Here is a 13860-nt window from a genome sequence, read left to right on the forward strand (position 1 = left end):
AGTTTTGGTAAATTATCTGCAGAAATTATGTCACTCAGCAGGTTTACCGGTTTTGTTTTGTTTTTTAGAAACTCTGCATAAGCAGGAGGAGAAGGTGGGTGCAGCCCCTCGGCTGGCTTCCAAGAAGACTTCTTTACTTAGAAGAAAGTGGACGTTTGATTCAGTTCAGTCTTATTCATGTTGCTCCAAATCAGAGCAATAACAGCCGCCTCAAAGTGCTTTAAATCATAAGGTAAAGACATCCCCCCGTCACCATCTCTCTCTGCCTCGCTCTGATCACGGCGTCCTGCTGTGGTGAGTTACTTTATCCCAACATGTTCTCACTCCCTAAGCGTAATATTTGACGCTGGGTGAGAAATCGTAACATTTTACGCTTTTGCAGAAGGTCACCTTTCGCGTTCCTCATGAACGCCGCGGGACGTGACAAAACGTCGGTATAGTACGCCCCGAGAGTGAGAACGGGCTGGTTTATCCACCCTGGTTTTATTTGTTGTTGTTATGTGTGCGTGTGTGTGTTTAAGTCACAGTATTATTTTTCTGATGTAAATTAAAAATCACTGAACTGTTACAAACAAATTCAGCTCTTTTTATGTTTATTTCTTAATCATGAAAATAATTAGAAGAACAGTCCTGATGTTGTGTGTGACACTTACACGAAGAGCAGAGTCAGTGACAGCCTGTTTCACTGTTACCGACGCTGCTTCATTTACTTCAATAACATAAAAATAAACACATTAAACTTGCTCCATAGAGCAAGGTCACACCTGGAATCGTTACGGTTCTGGGTCAGTTTCAACCCAGTATTTTGAGTTCCTTATGTTTTGGTTTATTTTGCATGTTGGAGTGTTTTGGGGTTGTCTGGTGTTTTGATTATTTGTGATGTATTATATTACTGTGATTCTGGTTTAGGGTTTTTGTTCGCAGGTTTTGTGTGAGTTTAGTTCTGTGTCCTGTCTGCGTCCTCGTGTAGTGATCTCTTGTTTCCTGTTTTATTGTGAAGGTCTGCGTCTCATGTGAGTGTGTTCAGTTTTGCAACTTGTCTCGTTTTGTTGATTACTCCCAGCTGTGTCCCCACCTGTGTGTGATCTCCCTGTGTTTCTCTGTCGTTGTAGTTGCTGGTCTGTCTGTCCACCCACCACGTTTCATTTGTGTGTTTCCTGCCGTCATCGTCATGTACCATCGTCTTCCTTCCTTTATGTCCAGGTTGGTGTTCTTGTTCATGCTCAGTAGTTTAGTTGTCCCAGTATAGTTTTATTTCTCCGTTTTGCCGTTTGCCTATCTATACTTCGTGTTCAATAAATCACCTTCACGGCTGCCTGCGTTTGGATCCTCCTTTACCTTTTCCACGCGGCTCTTCTCACTCGCCGTGACAGGAATTCTGTTTAAATGTGGAAAACAGGCAGTGCAACATTTATAAAGAAAAAGATTTTGGACCCAAAAATATTTAAATGAGCATTTCTGAATATAAATAAAACATCTGCATATTTACCAAAAACCCCAAAAACAACAAAAAATCAACCAAACCAACTGCATGAATACAGGTGTGGATGTGTGTTGTAGGCAGTGTTCCAGTTGAACCTGTTCTCATTTTGGACAGATGTTGAGTTTGTGAGCTTCTCTCAACTTAACGTCTGCAATAATCCCTGAAGAAGCTGTTTGGAGCATCACTGGATGTTCTGCCGTGCAGAGAAATAAAAGTGCAAACCTTTGAGCTGCAGGTGAAGCAGCTATTCGACTCTCATCATGGCAAAGCTTCTCTGAGTGGACTGTAGTTCCCGTTTACAGCCAAAAGGGGGCACTGCTGCACCTCACAGACCACAATGTGATTCGTCTTGATGCATCTCAATCATCCAGGTAAGTAAATCTCCAAAAGTTGATTCTGTTCATCTGGTTCATCTGTTCATCAGCATTTTGTGGGAGAAACGTTTCGTCATCATCAGGTGACATCTTCAGTCTCAGCTGACTGCAGGTCTCAATCTTATAAACAGGATATTTGCATATTGACTGAAACCAGCCCACTGAGGGAACAATGGGCTGGGAGGTCAATGGTACTCATGGCCATTGGTCAGTGGTTGTTGATCAATGGTCATGAGAATTTGCATAATTATGATTAAGGAACTGACCCTCCAGCCCATTGTTCCTTCACTGGGCTGGTTTCCTCCTCCTTCTTTATCCATCCTGCTTCGTCTTTGTGTTGGTGCCACTGTCTCCAACCTTACATCCCAGCAGCTCTCACTAACATCTTCTAAACCTTCACGTTCTGATTTTTTTCTCTTAGTAATTTTACACTGCCTCTGCTGTTTGATCATTAACCTCAGACAAAGACAAATACAAATATTTTATTACACAAGCAGAACTTAAACATCCAAATAATACAAAACTGCAGAGATGCTCAGATAAAAAACAAAACCTGCTGCAAGAATCCATATAAACAAACAGGAAGTGCCGCGGGCAGGTAGTTGATGATCGATCATTAGTGAGGTCATCGATGACACTAATGACCATCAGGAAGTGTCCCGCTGTCTGGTCCTGTGTGCCCTCAGCGGTCTGGAATGCAAACAGAACATGTTCATTATGTTTGACCTTAAAGAGAAAAACCATTCAACCTGTGGAGTCGCGTGTACAGCCCACAGGGCCAGGTGGCCCACGGGTTTCTTACATGCTACCACAATTTCCCACAATTTCATGTAACTTTAGAGGATTGTTGTAACTTCTGGCTCTTTTTATTACCATGCATCCACATATTCAAACCACTAAAGGTTATTTAAAAGGGCAGAGGGAGATGCAGGATGCTGAAAGGAAAGACTGCTCACAGCAGTTTTACAGGAAGTTTGTTTTGGTATCAAAACCATCAAACTCCTAGATGAATACCGAACCAATAATAAACTAAACAAGAAAACATAATTAATATAAGAAAATAATATTGAGTAATACATTAAAAAGATGAAATATTGAGTCAGTTAAAAACCAGTTAATATTTTCTGCTTTTTATGTGACATTTTTATCTCGGTGTCTATCTGCTGTGTTCTGCTATCATCGTGATGAGTCTCTGTTCTCACCTGGTGGCAGGTGGTTCTTTCCTCCGGCAATCAGTTCCAAAGAAGAAGGACGGCCAATCCTAGTGCGAGGACCAGAATCGGCTGACCAGTCCTCGAGACCTGAGAGAGGTCACACAGAGGTCACACAGAGGTCACACATATTTATATTTGAAGTTTGTGACACAGACACATTTTTAAAATATTTATTCTTTTATTATTTGTTGTATTTTCATTCTTTTTTCATTCTCTGTATTGTGAAGCACTTTTGTGAAATTTGTGAAAAGCGCTATATAAATAAATTTTACTTACTTACTTTTTTTTTTAAACTTTTATTTAACCAGGAAGATCCCATTGAGATCAAAAACCTCTTTTGTTTCTGTGTCTCACAGTTATAGAAATTACTCAATTAAACACAGGCAGCAACAACACACATGCAAAAATAAATGGAAAATAAAATGATAAAATAAAAATCAAACAAATTTAAAAATTCAGTTAAAATGACAGTCAATCTAATTGAAACAGTTGCATGTTATTGACTTGGCCTCAAGGATTCTTAGTTTAGATTTAAAAGCACTTAATGTAATGAATTCAGCCTTTTCTGCAACGACTGTATCGACTGTAAAGTGCGTGTATTTAAAATATTAACTGTAAAAAACAATCTTTTAAAACTTTAAACTTGTCCTCCGACCAACAGCCAGCTGAGCAACATTTGTCTGCAGTTTATACAGAGAAATAAAAACAGTGTTTAAAAAGACTCATTGCTGACCCCTCGTGGTGAAGCGTGAAGAGAATTGCAGGCAGATAGTCAAAGGAGCTTGGAAAGAAAAGTGTCTGGACTTCTTTAAGTTGCTTGAAGACGTTTCACCTCTCATCCGAGAACTTCTTCAGTTCTAAGGTCAAATGGTGGAGAGTCCCAGATTTAAACCCAGTGGAAGTTTACCCCCAAAGAGGGACAAAGGACCCCCTGATGATCCTCTACCTAATCACATGAGCCGAGGTGTGAAAATGGGTGTGGGTCACAATCAGCCAGGGTTTCGGGTGAGCTCATTGTGAAACCTGGCTCCACCTTATCATGTGATTTCCTGAGGTCAGATGGCCCAGGATGTGAGTGGGCGTTAAGGCGTCTGGGGAGGATCTCAAAACTGGATTATAGATGGCAGAGAGTTTGTGTCGTAAACCCCGCCTCTGTTCAAAGATGGTCGCTCACAGTGGACATAGATGCTTCTTTCACTCCTCTTTCAAACCATCTGTCCTCTCTGTCCAAAATGTGAACATTGGACAGAGAGGACAGATAGAACCAGCTGTTTAAAACAGGCGTGTCCAACTCCAGGCCTCGAGGGCCGGTGTCCTGCAGGTTTTAGATCTCACCCTGGGTCAACACACCTGAATCGCATGATTAGTTCATTACAAGGCCTCTGGATAACTTCAGCACATGTTGAGGAGGTCATATAGCCCTCTGCATCGGCTGTGATGGATCAAGGACACATTTAAAACCTGCAGGACACCGGCCCTCGAGGCCTGGAGGTCCCACTCCTGATTTAAAAAGTAGATATTGTTCCAATTTCCATCTTTTTATTCTTGGCCAGATTCACTGTTCACAATAATCCGTATTATTTTTTTGCAGCTCAGTTGATCCTCTCATAAACAAAAGATTTAAACTACTCTTAGTGTGGCTTCTGTGCTTGACATGACCATATAACGAGACTGGTTCTCCATAGTAGGAGGATCTGAAAAAAATCTGTGTGAAACTGAGTGTTTCTGAAGCCTGAGACTCACAGTGATTTTACGTTTCAGGTTATGTTTCATTGTGAACATTGATTTAAATGAAATACTATGATTCTGTCCTTTCCCAAAACATGTGAACACCAAGGAAGGAACAAATAAAAATGTAATTTCTCACCGTATTACTGGGATTATACACTTTATTGTACCTCATTTGGGATGGTCATGGTAGCGGAGACTTCATTGTCCTCTGCGCTGTTTGTGGCGTTATGAGCCATGGTCACTAAGAACACAGACACAGGAAGCACAGATAGGGCTGTCAGTACTGCAAAGTGCTACTTCTGTTGTTAACAGTCGCTATGCTGTGTGGCTCCTGTGCTGTTACCGTAGTAGTAGTCGAAGGTGGCATTGTAGTCATAGTCGTCATATTCAGGCGTCGGTGTTGGTGTGTAGTTATCATCTTGAAGACTTCCTGTATTTCCTGTGGAGGGAAATAAAGAAGAAACATCAACGTGTTGAAAGATGGATTTAAGGGAGAGTCTTTTTTTTTTTTTTCAGTGTGTAAAACGTAGCATCAAATAAGTGAAATGTTAGCATAAAACGCGTGGTCCGGATGAGCTGCTGAAGTTCAAACTGTGGTTGTTGGTGTCAGACAGGCTGGTCTCAGTATTTCAGACAATGACACGAGTCCCAATTCATGTCTCGCCATGCTTCCTGTTTTATTTTGAAAGTCTCTTGTTTCCACATTCAGTGTCTTTAGTTTTGCTCCCGTGTGGTGTCATGTTCATTGGTGCCAGCTGTGTTTCCCAGGTGTTTCCACTTCCCTCATTCTCTCCTGTGTATTTAAGTCCTCAGTCTCTTATTTCACGCTAAAGTTTGCATGTGCTTGTTTAGTTTCATGTTCTAGTTTTCATGCTTGGGTATGCCCCTGCCCGCCCTGCCTTGTTTTGTGTTCATGCATTCAGCCTAATAAACTGCTCGCTTTTTGTTATACTTAGTTTCTTCTCTTCTGCGTCTGCTTATGAGTCTGCTTCACAGACACACCGTGGCAGGAAGCATGGATTTATCCTGCTTTGTGTCAGCGGTTCAGGCTGGAGATGCTGAGGGTGTAATCGCGTGTTGGACGTGATGAAGCTTTTCTCTGTTGCAGACACACATCCTCATTTTATTATGAAAAGAAAATCTAAGTGACTGAGAGCGGGGACTTCAAAACTCCTGTATAAAAGAAGAAAACTGAGGTTTACCAAAATCCCCTCTCTCATTTTGTTTTGTTATCTAATATCTACATTTAAGTGGATGTGAGTACCGACAGTCCTGCTCATATACCAACGAGACGGTGACTAAAAATCACTTGAGAGTTAATGATTTGCAGCTGAGATTGCACTCCGATTACACACTCGGGGTTAGACTCGGGGGACTTGGCGGTAATGTGATCACCTTCCTGTGGTTGTATTTTTAGACCTCGTTTACCAGAACAATTGGCCACTTCTGGTTTAACCGTCTGTTACGCACATTTTTAAAGACCTGATCATGAAAGAAATGATCATCAACAAAGCAAATATTATATTCCCTTCATGTTCACTTCTCTGTGTTCATAATACAAGACCGAAACATTAAGAACTACAATTTAGCCTTTTTCTTTAACCTTATGGGAATTACAGAGACATTTCCATTTATATTTAGTCTCTAAACTAAGAAGGACAATTTTGTCCAGAATTTATTTTTATAATATTTTATAAAAGATATAAAATTCTAGGATGTATTAGGAAGAACCGTCATCTAGTTATTTAGGTTTGGAAGATGGCTTTAAGGGAAACAGTTTCCCTCCAGTAAACTGGGGTAAAACTATCCTTCAAACAAAGTTTTACCAAAGATTGACACATTCAGGAGGAAAGCTGGAAAATAAAATGGTTAGAGAGCAAAGGATGGACGGATACTGAAATGACAAACTGAAGAACTGCAAGAATAAATAGTAGTTTATAAAGTTCTGGAATGAATAAATCTGAGAAAAAAAACCTGCTTTCTAGTTTTCATGGTAATATTTTGAATATCAACAACAGTTGGTGCAAAATGTTATCCAGGAAAAAACAGAAAAACACTTTTATTGTAGGACAATTAATGAATTCAGTTGACACCATGAGCGCAACAGCAGAGACTCTGAGAGTGAAAGTGTTCAGAAAATGTGCCGCAGCACGCTGGATGAACGAGCGCGTCGACTCATTCTGACAGCTTGACTCAGAGACTCGCCTCCCTCAGTGAACTTGCATGTTTAGATAAGAACGAGGACTCAAACGCTCCTCCTCCACGGGCGTTACCATATGGACTGAGACGTGTCGGGACCCGCAGAGTGAACTCAGGAACTCAAAAGAGCATTTACCATCAGCTTAATGAAGTCAAAGCTCACTCCATTAATGTTCTTTTAGGAATCCTGAGAGGTTGGCCTTTAAATACTTAAACTTTTTAATTATTTATGTAAAAAGGTCACGTATTTGGGGCGGGGGGGCTAAAACTTGAAAAACTTGAAGCTGGAGGACTGATTCTTGTCTACTTGCATCCACAATCTTTGCAGATCGTTGAATATGTCGGTCTGTCAGCAGGTGATATATCTCCCATCTCTGTCCTCACCAGCTCGCAGGTCCCAGCAGGTTGGGAAACTCTTGCTAACTGTGTTTAACACAGTTGTGGAAGTGCAGATCTGCATGTCCACATGTTTTAAAGTCAAAATTATAAAACTGGTCCGTGCATTACTTCTAGTGTTCAGCTCCTCATCAGTCTATTTGACTCACTTTTAGTTTATTCACCAAATCTTGCTTAGGGTCACAAAAACATGAAGGCTTAGCGTTAGCTACACGCTAAGGTGGCAGGGTGTTGGTGCAACGGGTGGAGAGTCTGGACCTGATCTTCTCAGACACACTGGGGGGGTTTGGAGTTTGCGTGACCCATCGGTGCCCTGCAGGCTGTGCGGGAGATTACAGAATTACCACCATGAAATGTAACAAAGCAAACGTGTTGGTAACTGTTTCTGTGCTATTTGATGCTTTGATCTGTTCGCCAGACTCCAGCTCTTGTTTATACGTCATAAGCAACTAAAGTTACTGTTAATTCACTGGTTGTGACAGCTTGCTGGTTCGTGATCATGAAATGTCTCATCTGTTCGTATTACTGGACATGAAGACTCATGTTGCACACATTTTGATCTTTGTGTTTTGATGGTATCGTTGACAGACTGTGAAAGCAGAGACTTTCTGTCTGATCTCATCCAGGAGACAAAGTTTCACAATTCAGCTTGAAAAAATTCACTGGAGGGCAAAAATGAATCAACCTGCAGCTTGCTTACAGTTGGATGCACTCCGACTAACTCCCTTCATTATCTGAAAACACTAAACTAATGGAGACATCGAAAAGGTTCAGATGAAACCCAGATAAAGCTTTTCCCATCTTTACCCTCAAGGCTAAGCTAAGTTAATCATATCCTGGATCCATTCATTACTTTTAACTTTTAGCTAATTTTTTTCTTTTACTTGTTTGTCTTAGACACAGTATACTAGTCAGATACTTATATGTGGAGATATAACATGTTTAAAACAAGGTATGGCCTCCTCCAGATGTACTGCAGGCTGTTGGGTGTGTAATCAGGCAGCGGAGGCGACGTCTGGGTTCAACACTTTATTTTAGGCTTTACAGCGGAGCTCCATCTTGTTCTCGCTCTCTACTTTCTTCTTCTCTCCTCTTTCTCTTACCCAGCCTCATTAGCGGCACCCCTGGTCTGACAGGGTAACAGCATGTACTAATTTTCTTCCCTTATTATAGAACCTTGTAAACACAACACAGGCAGTCACCCTCCTGCACGTGGACAGCATGGTTTGCTTTCGAGGAATCGCTCTCCATTTCTGGATGAGTGCAGCCTATAGGTGTGTGATGGTAATGGGCTGTGGCTGAATCTCATATCGCATCAACCCAGTGAGTCTCAGGCATGTTTAATAGGAGATGTATCAGGTTTAAATACTGACCATTGGAGTGTGTGAGTGTATGCTCCTGATCCAGAAAGGCCTGTGTTGCTGTGGCAGTGTGCTGATTATAGATGGTCCACCAAAGCATGGTGGCACTCATCATGCCTGTTGTCTATAATGTGAACCAACGCTACAAAGTCCACAGTGGAGTGTTAGAAAACAAATTACCAGTCACGCCATTGACTAACATCAACAATCACTGCTATGCAGATGATACTCGACGGCCTCTCCTGCCTCACTGATGTAGATACTGTACTGTATGTATTCAAATGTCCTCCACCTCAGTTCCAGCTTCAGTTTCAGCTTCTCTAACAAAGTCCGTCGGTACATCGCCCTCCTCGGCAGTAACAACGTCCTCAATTATCCAGGTAAGTAAATCTCCAAAAGTTGATTCTGTTCATCTGGGCGTCACTTGAATGAGTGACAGATGGTTCTCCCACTGAAATCGCGACGTCCAGATGAACCGAATCAACATTTGGAGACCTGCTAAGAACCCCGTTATCATCTTTGGTAACAGACGCTTATTTAAAGAACAAAAAGGAAGAATTACATCTGAATTTTGCATCTTACATCTCAAACTCATTCAGTCTTTTTGCCTTCACCTCAGAAAAATTGCAAAAATCAAACCTGGAACTTACTGTCAGTGTTCCTGTGACTCATCCTCCACAGCTGGTCTCTAATTGGTGCAGAATCCAGCAGCCCGGCTGCTAACTAAAACTAGCCAGTGCTCACATATTTATCTTATTCTTGCATCCCTTCACTGGTTTGCAGTGAAACACATACATTTCTAAACTGACAGGCGCCTGCTTCTGTCACTGCAGATGGCCCCTTCAGTTGTATAACCAGGGTCTCCTAACTTCAGTTCAGTTTTATTTATATAGCGCCAAATCACAACAAAAGTCCCCTCAGGGCGCTTCATACTGTACAGTAGTACTGTCCCTCTCTCTGATTTAAAAGCAGAATGTGGGATGTTGGAATCAATGTTGTTTGATTGATTGTATGTCTATTTATGTGTCTCTGTGTTCAAATATCTATACTTGAATTTAATGTTCAGCTTCTTCGTAATATTATTAAACTGGGTCGTTTGGTACCGGGCCACGAGATAAATTTATGGTTTTCAGGGTTTTTATTGTTAGCTCAGTTTCCCTGGGCCTTTTCCCGTGTTGTAGTTGTGTGTCTTATTTTGAAAGATTGGAGACCGCTGATCTAAGAGATCAAAAAATGTGCTAAGAAATTAATTTAAAACAAAGATTGAAAACATATTTTAAAAGATTTTGCTCAGTGCACATACAGAAGATTTCTCCGTACAGGTTTGACGGGCAGTTCAAATATCTATGGATGTTTTTACAACTGACAGGAAGCCGGGTACTGTATGAGACGGAGCGGCGGATTGCTGCAGAGATAGAGTTCAACTTTCCATTTGCACATCAGTGTGTGCACGAACCCTCATGAGCTTTGGGAGGGACTGAAAAAATGAAGTCACACACGAGTGGCTAACATGAGCTTCCCTTGTGCAGAGGTCAGGCTCATCCTGAAGCTATGACCATATTTAAAAGAACATGCTTGGAGTGTACCACTTTCCAGCTAATCATTGGGACAGTTCAGTCTGTTTAAGTTGGTAAGTCAACAGCAGTACCCACTGACAGTCACACCACGTGCACCCAAGCTGATATTCCACCTTCTCAAATTACTGCAACTACCCCTGTGTGGAAACCCCTTAGAGATGAGGTGAGGACCTGCAAAGGGAGGTTGGCGTGGAGAAGCAGCTTCTTTGAGTCCCAAGCAGTCATTTGAGATCAGGAAGCCTCCTGGGTGCTTTTTGCCCTGAATATTTTCTCATAGAAGATTTCAGTATAGAATCAGAAGTCGCTGGAGAGACTGCAGATCTTGTCTGGCCTGAGATGGCTTTGGTTCCCCGGGGGAAACTAAAAATTCTTTGCTAGGAGGCAGGATGTCTGAGATGGTCTGCTGGCACTGTGACTTTACGCTTTCTACATTTAAAATAATTTTTTTCCTCTGGGTCATTACTGTTAGAGCTGCTGGTTCTGGGCCCAAGGTCAGTCCCTGAAGCTGAGACAAAGCAAGTGGAAGAGAATCATCTGGATTCAGGGCTGAGCCATGCGTACGATTGGAATTCATGAAATATAATTTAGAAAGGAAAATAAAGGAAAGGCTCATTTCAGCTCTATGACTGCTGTCACATCGTGTGTGTTTAAGTGTGGAGCTTTTTGAGTCACTGCTTTATCCACAGGAGTCAGGTCAAAGGACCAGATGCTTGTTTAGAGAACAAAAAGAAGAATTACAGCAGTTTCAGTTCTCTGGGCCTCACCATCTAACCACTGGAGACTTTTAGAGGAGTGATCGGTTTAATGATGCAGCTAATAACGACCCTCAGGAGACATCTAACTTATGACAAGAAGACAAAATTATGCTGAGATTTATTTATTTGTTTGTTTGTTTGTTTGAAAATCCACTTCATGAGAAAATAAAGATTTGTTCCATGACGTGAATTTCTCATGTCTGATTATAATCCGAAAACAGACTAACTACTGTCAAAATGAGTGTAGTGGAAGAAAAGGTCCTAACACACTCTACTGATGACACCACCAATCAGAAAGCGCTTCCTTCATGGCTTCTTTGCCATGGCAACATGTGGTGCGTTGGACAAAATGTGTGCTGCAGACATGAAATACACTTCCTATTGAAAAACACGAGTTACGTGCTGACTATCAACCCGAGGAGCAACACAGTAAAAGTCCCAACACGCCTGAGGGACCACACACTCAGCAACCTTCACTCCTCAGGCGAAGACGCGACCATGAAAGCAAACAGGTCTGATAAGAGCTTCATCACATAGCCCCAAACTCATCCACCCTCTTATTTAACACCTTTGCAACATTCATATCATTTTATTTTTAATAATAAGACAAAGTTACATAAATAAAGTTACTTTTAATTCAAATGTAATTTTTTAACTTGAATGTTTAAGTCTTCAACAAAATGATAATAATAAAGTGTAAGGAGAGGTGATGTCATATCGGAGGGGTGTGGTTAGGGTTATGTACAGCGATAAAGCTGTCATCACTACATTTCCTGGAAAATAACCCACAACATGGTGGCAGAGACACAACTTTACTCTTAATCTGAAGAATGTATCAAATCAACTAAAGTGGGCGGATCTTTGAAATGACCTGATTTTCCTTTATTATTAACTAAACGCTGATGTGATTATTTTGACCCAAGAGCTGGTCTTTAATCTTTGACACCATCACAAATGCACACAGTGACAGGTAAGGACATGTAAGAGCTGCAGGAGGCTTTTTACAGCATGATAACCTGTACCTGAAATAAAGCAACACACCTGTCAGCAGTTAAAGCTGGGGCCGACTCCCTGCATGAATATTACATTTTAGCTCGTTTATCTGTGCTCTGCTTTCTTAAAACCTCCTTTAAACTGAAGATATTTACAACACAGAGACTGGAACTAGTTTAGGTCAAAGGTCGCGGGTCACTTACCACGGCAGGACGGCACTACCAGAGCGAGCCAGAGAGAGATGGAGAGCAACGCGTTCATTCTGGACGAGAGACACAAACTTTCTGAGAGAAAGAGAGAGCGTGAGAGACAGCCAGAGGGAGGAGGTGTGTCCTCAAACACACTCACCGAAAAGTAAATTCTCCCCAGCAGAGAGAATTTACAGGCCTGTAACGAGTCCTGACGTGGTGGGTCAGACTCAGTCTGCATTCACACTGGTTTGTCTCTCCACAGATGGACACTGTGGGGTTTATTAAAGTGGATCTAAAACAAAAACAAACACGTCCTCATAGAGCAGTATGTAACCAGCTTGTTTTAGCCCCTGTCCATTTAAGGGACTCAGCCCACTTTCTTCTAATTGGAAGGCTGTGAGGAAGCCCACAGAGGGGCAGCACCAAGTGCATATGAGCCATTCTTAAACTGTAAATCTTCCAGGCAACATAATTACTCATTGTTGATGCAAATGGAACTTTTCAGATGCGCCTGCACATGTTTAAGCTTGAATCTCATCAGGAATATGAGAGTGTACAGCTTAAAGATCCACAGGTTACCTGCTTACTATCGGACAAAGTGTGGATTAAGTCCTTCAGTCACAAGCTGTGTATAAACAAAGCCCATCATACTGAGTGAAGCAAGAAACTGTGCATAAAAGAAGAAATGCAGCCACCTTGATGTCATCTATTGTTTTGTGGACTTGGGTTTTGAAATGTCAGCTTTAGTGATTTGGCAGGGTGCAACCAGCTAATGCTAGCTTACTTAGTTAGCAAGCTGCATCCAGAAACTGTATGCATGCAATGCAAACACACTTGATAGCTGACACTAAGTGCAAAGTAACAGACCAATGAAATACTAGAATTTCACTGATTAAAATTGGAGCTCAGACATATTAATGCAAATAGCAGCCATGCTATTTGGGCTTTTGGAGCCAGCCTCAAGTGGCCACTCGGGGAACTGCAGTTGTTGCTGCTTTGTGTTGGTTGGTTGGTAGGCTTGGCCTGCAGGTACGAAACATTGATGTAGCCAAGATAAATTACCTTCCTGCCGTCAAAGCATCTATCTTTGACACCTCTATCATATCTCACTGCATCACTGATTTATCTGGAGCACAAGTCTTGATACAAACTTAAACTGAAAGTTAATTTAGTACAAAGCAAATCCTGACATGCAGAGAGAGAGAGTGTGTGTCATCAGCAGAGTTTTTCCAACATCTCAGTTTTACAGAACCAGACATGCAAACTCACTGTGTTCACTTTTTAAAAATGTTTTTAATAACAAAAATGAATGTATCTGTACTGTACATGTAGACAAAAACAAAGAAAACTCCCCCATAAATCACACCTCTGTCACAGGGTAAGTACATGAGCTCATCTTATTCCCATGCAAACAGGAGAATTTGTTTAAAATAAAACACCAAAATTATACTTTCTCTTTTCAGGTATCCTTAAAAGAGAAAAATCTGAAGAGTTTTTGGGCGCACCTGATGCCACATGAGTCGCTTATAGGGATAATAGGAGGTGTCCAAAGTGATCAGGAGCTAAAGGGAGCAAAGATCTGGCTC

At 41.5% G+C, this 13860-nt stretch overlaps 2 long non-coding RNA genes across 3 annotated transcripts; one reads left to right on the forward strand and one right to left on the reverse strand.

Moving 5' to 3' along the window:
- The first annotated feature begins 906 nt into the window (after positions 1-906).
- Positions 907-3350, forward strand: LOC113032807 (uncharacterized). Of its 2 annotated transcripts, XR_013912337.1 has the most exons (4): positions 907-1013; positions 1113-1203; positions 1598-1854; positions 3070-3350. It is a non-coding gene; the product is annotated as an uncharacterized LOC113032807 (long non-coding RNA). The 2 variants fall into 2 exon arrangements; XR_003273932.2 differs by lacking the exon at positions 907-1013 and having other exon boundaries at positions 1065-1203.
- Positions 2325-12442, reverse strand: LOC145431995 (uncharacterized). The gene is made up of 5 exons (XR_013912335.1): positions 12287-12442; positions 5146-5241; positions 4970-5043; positions 3060-3158; positions 2325-2547 (listed from the first exon to the last, which is right to left on the reverse strand). It is a non-coding gene; the product is annotated as an uncharacterized LOC145431995 (long non-coding RNA).
- Positions 12443-13860: the final 1418 nt, after the last annotated feature.

Source organism: Astatotilapia calliptera, chromosome 11 (genome assembly GCF_964374335.1).
Source record: "Astatotilapia calliptera chromosome 11, fAstCal68.1, whole genome shotgun sequence".
NCBI classification, from domain to species: Eukaryota; Metazoa; Chordata; class Actinopteri; order Cichliformes; family Cichlidae; genus Astatotilapia; species Astatotilapia calliptera.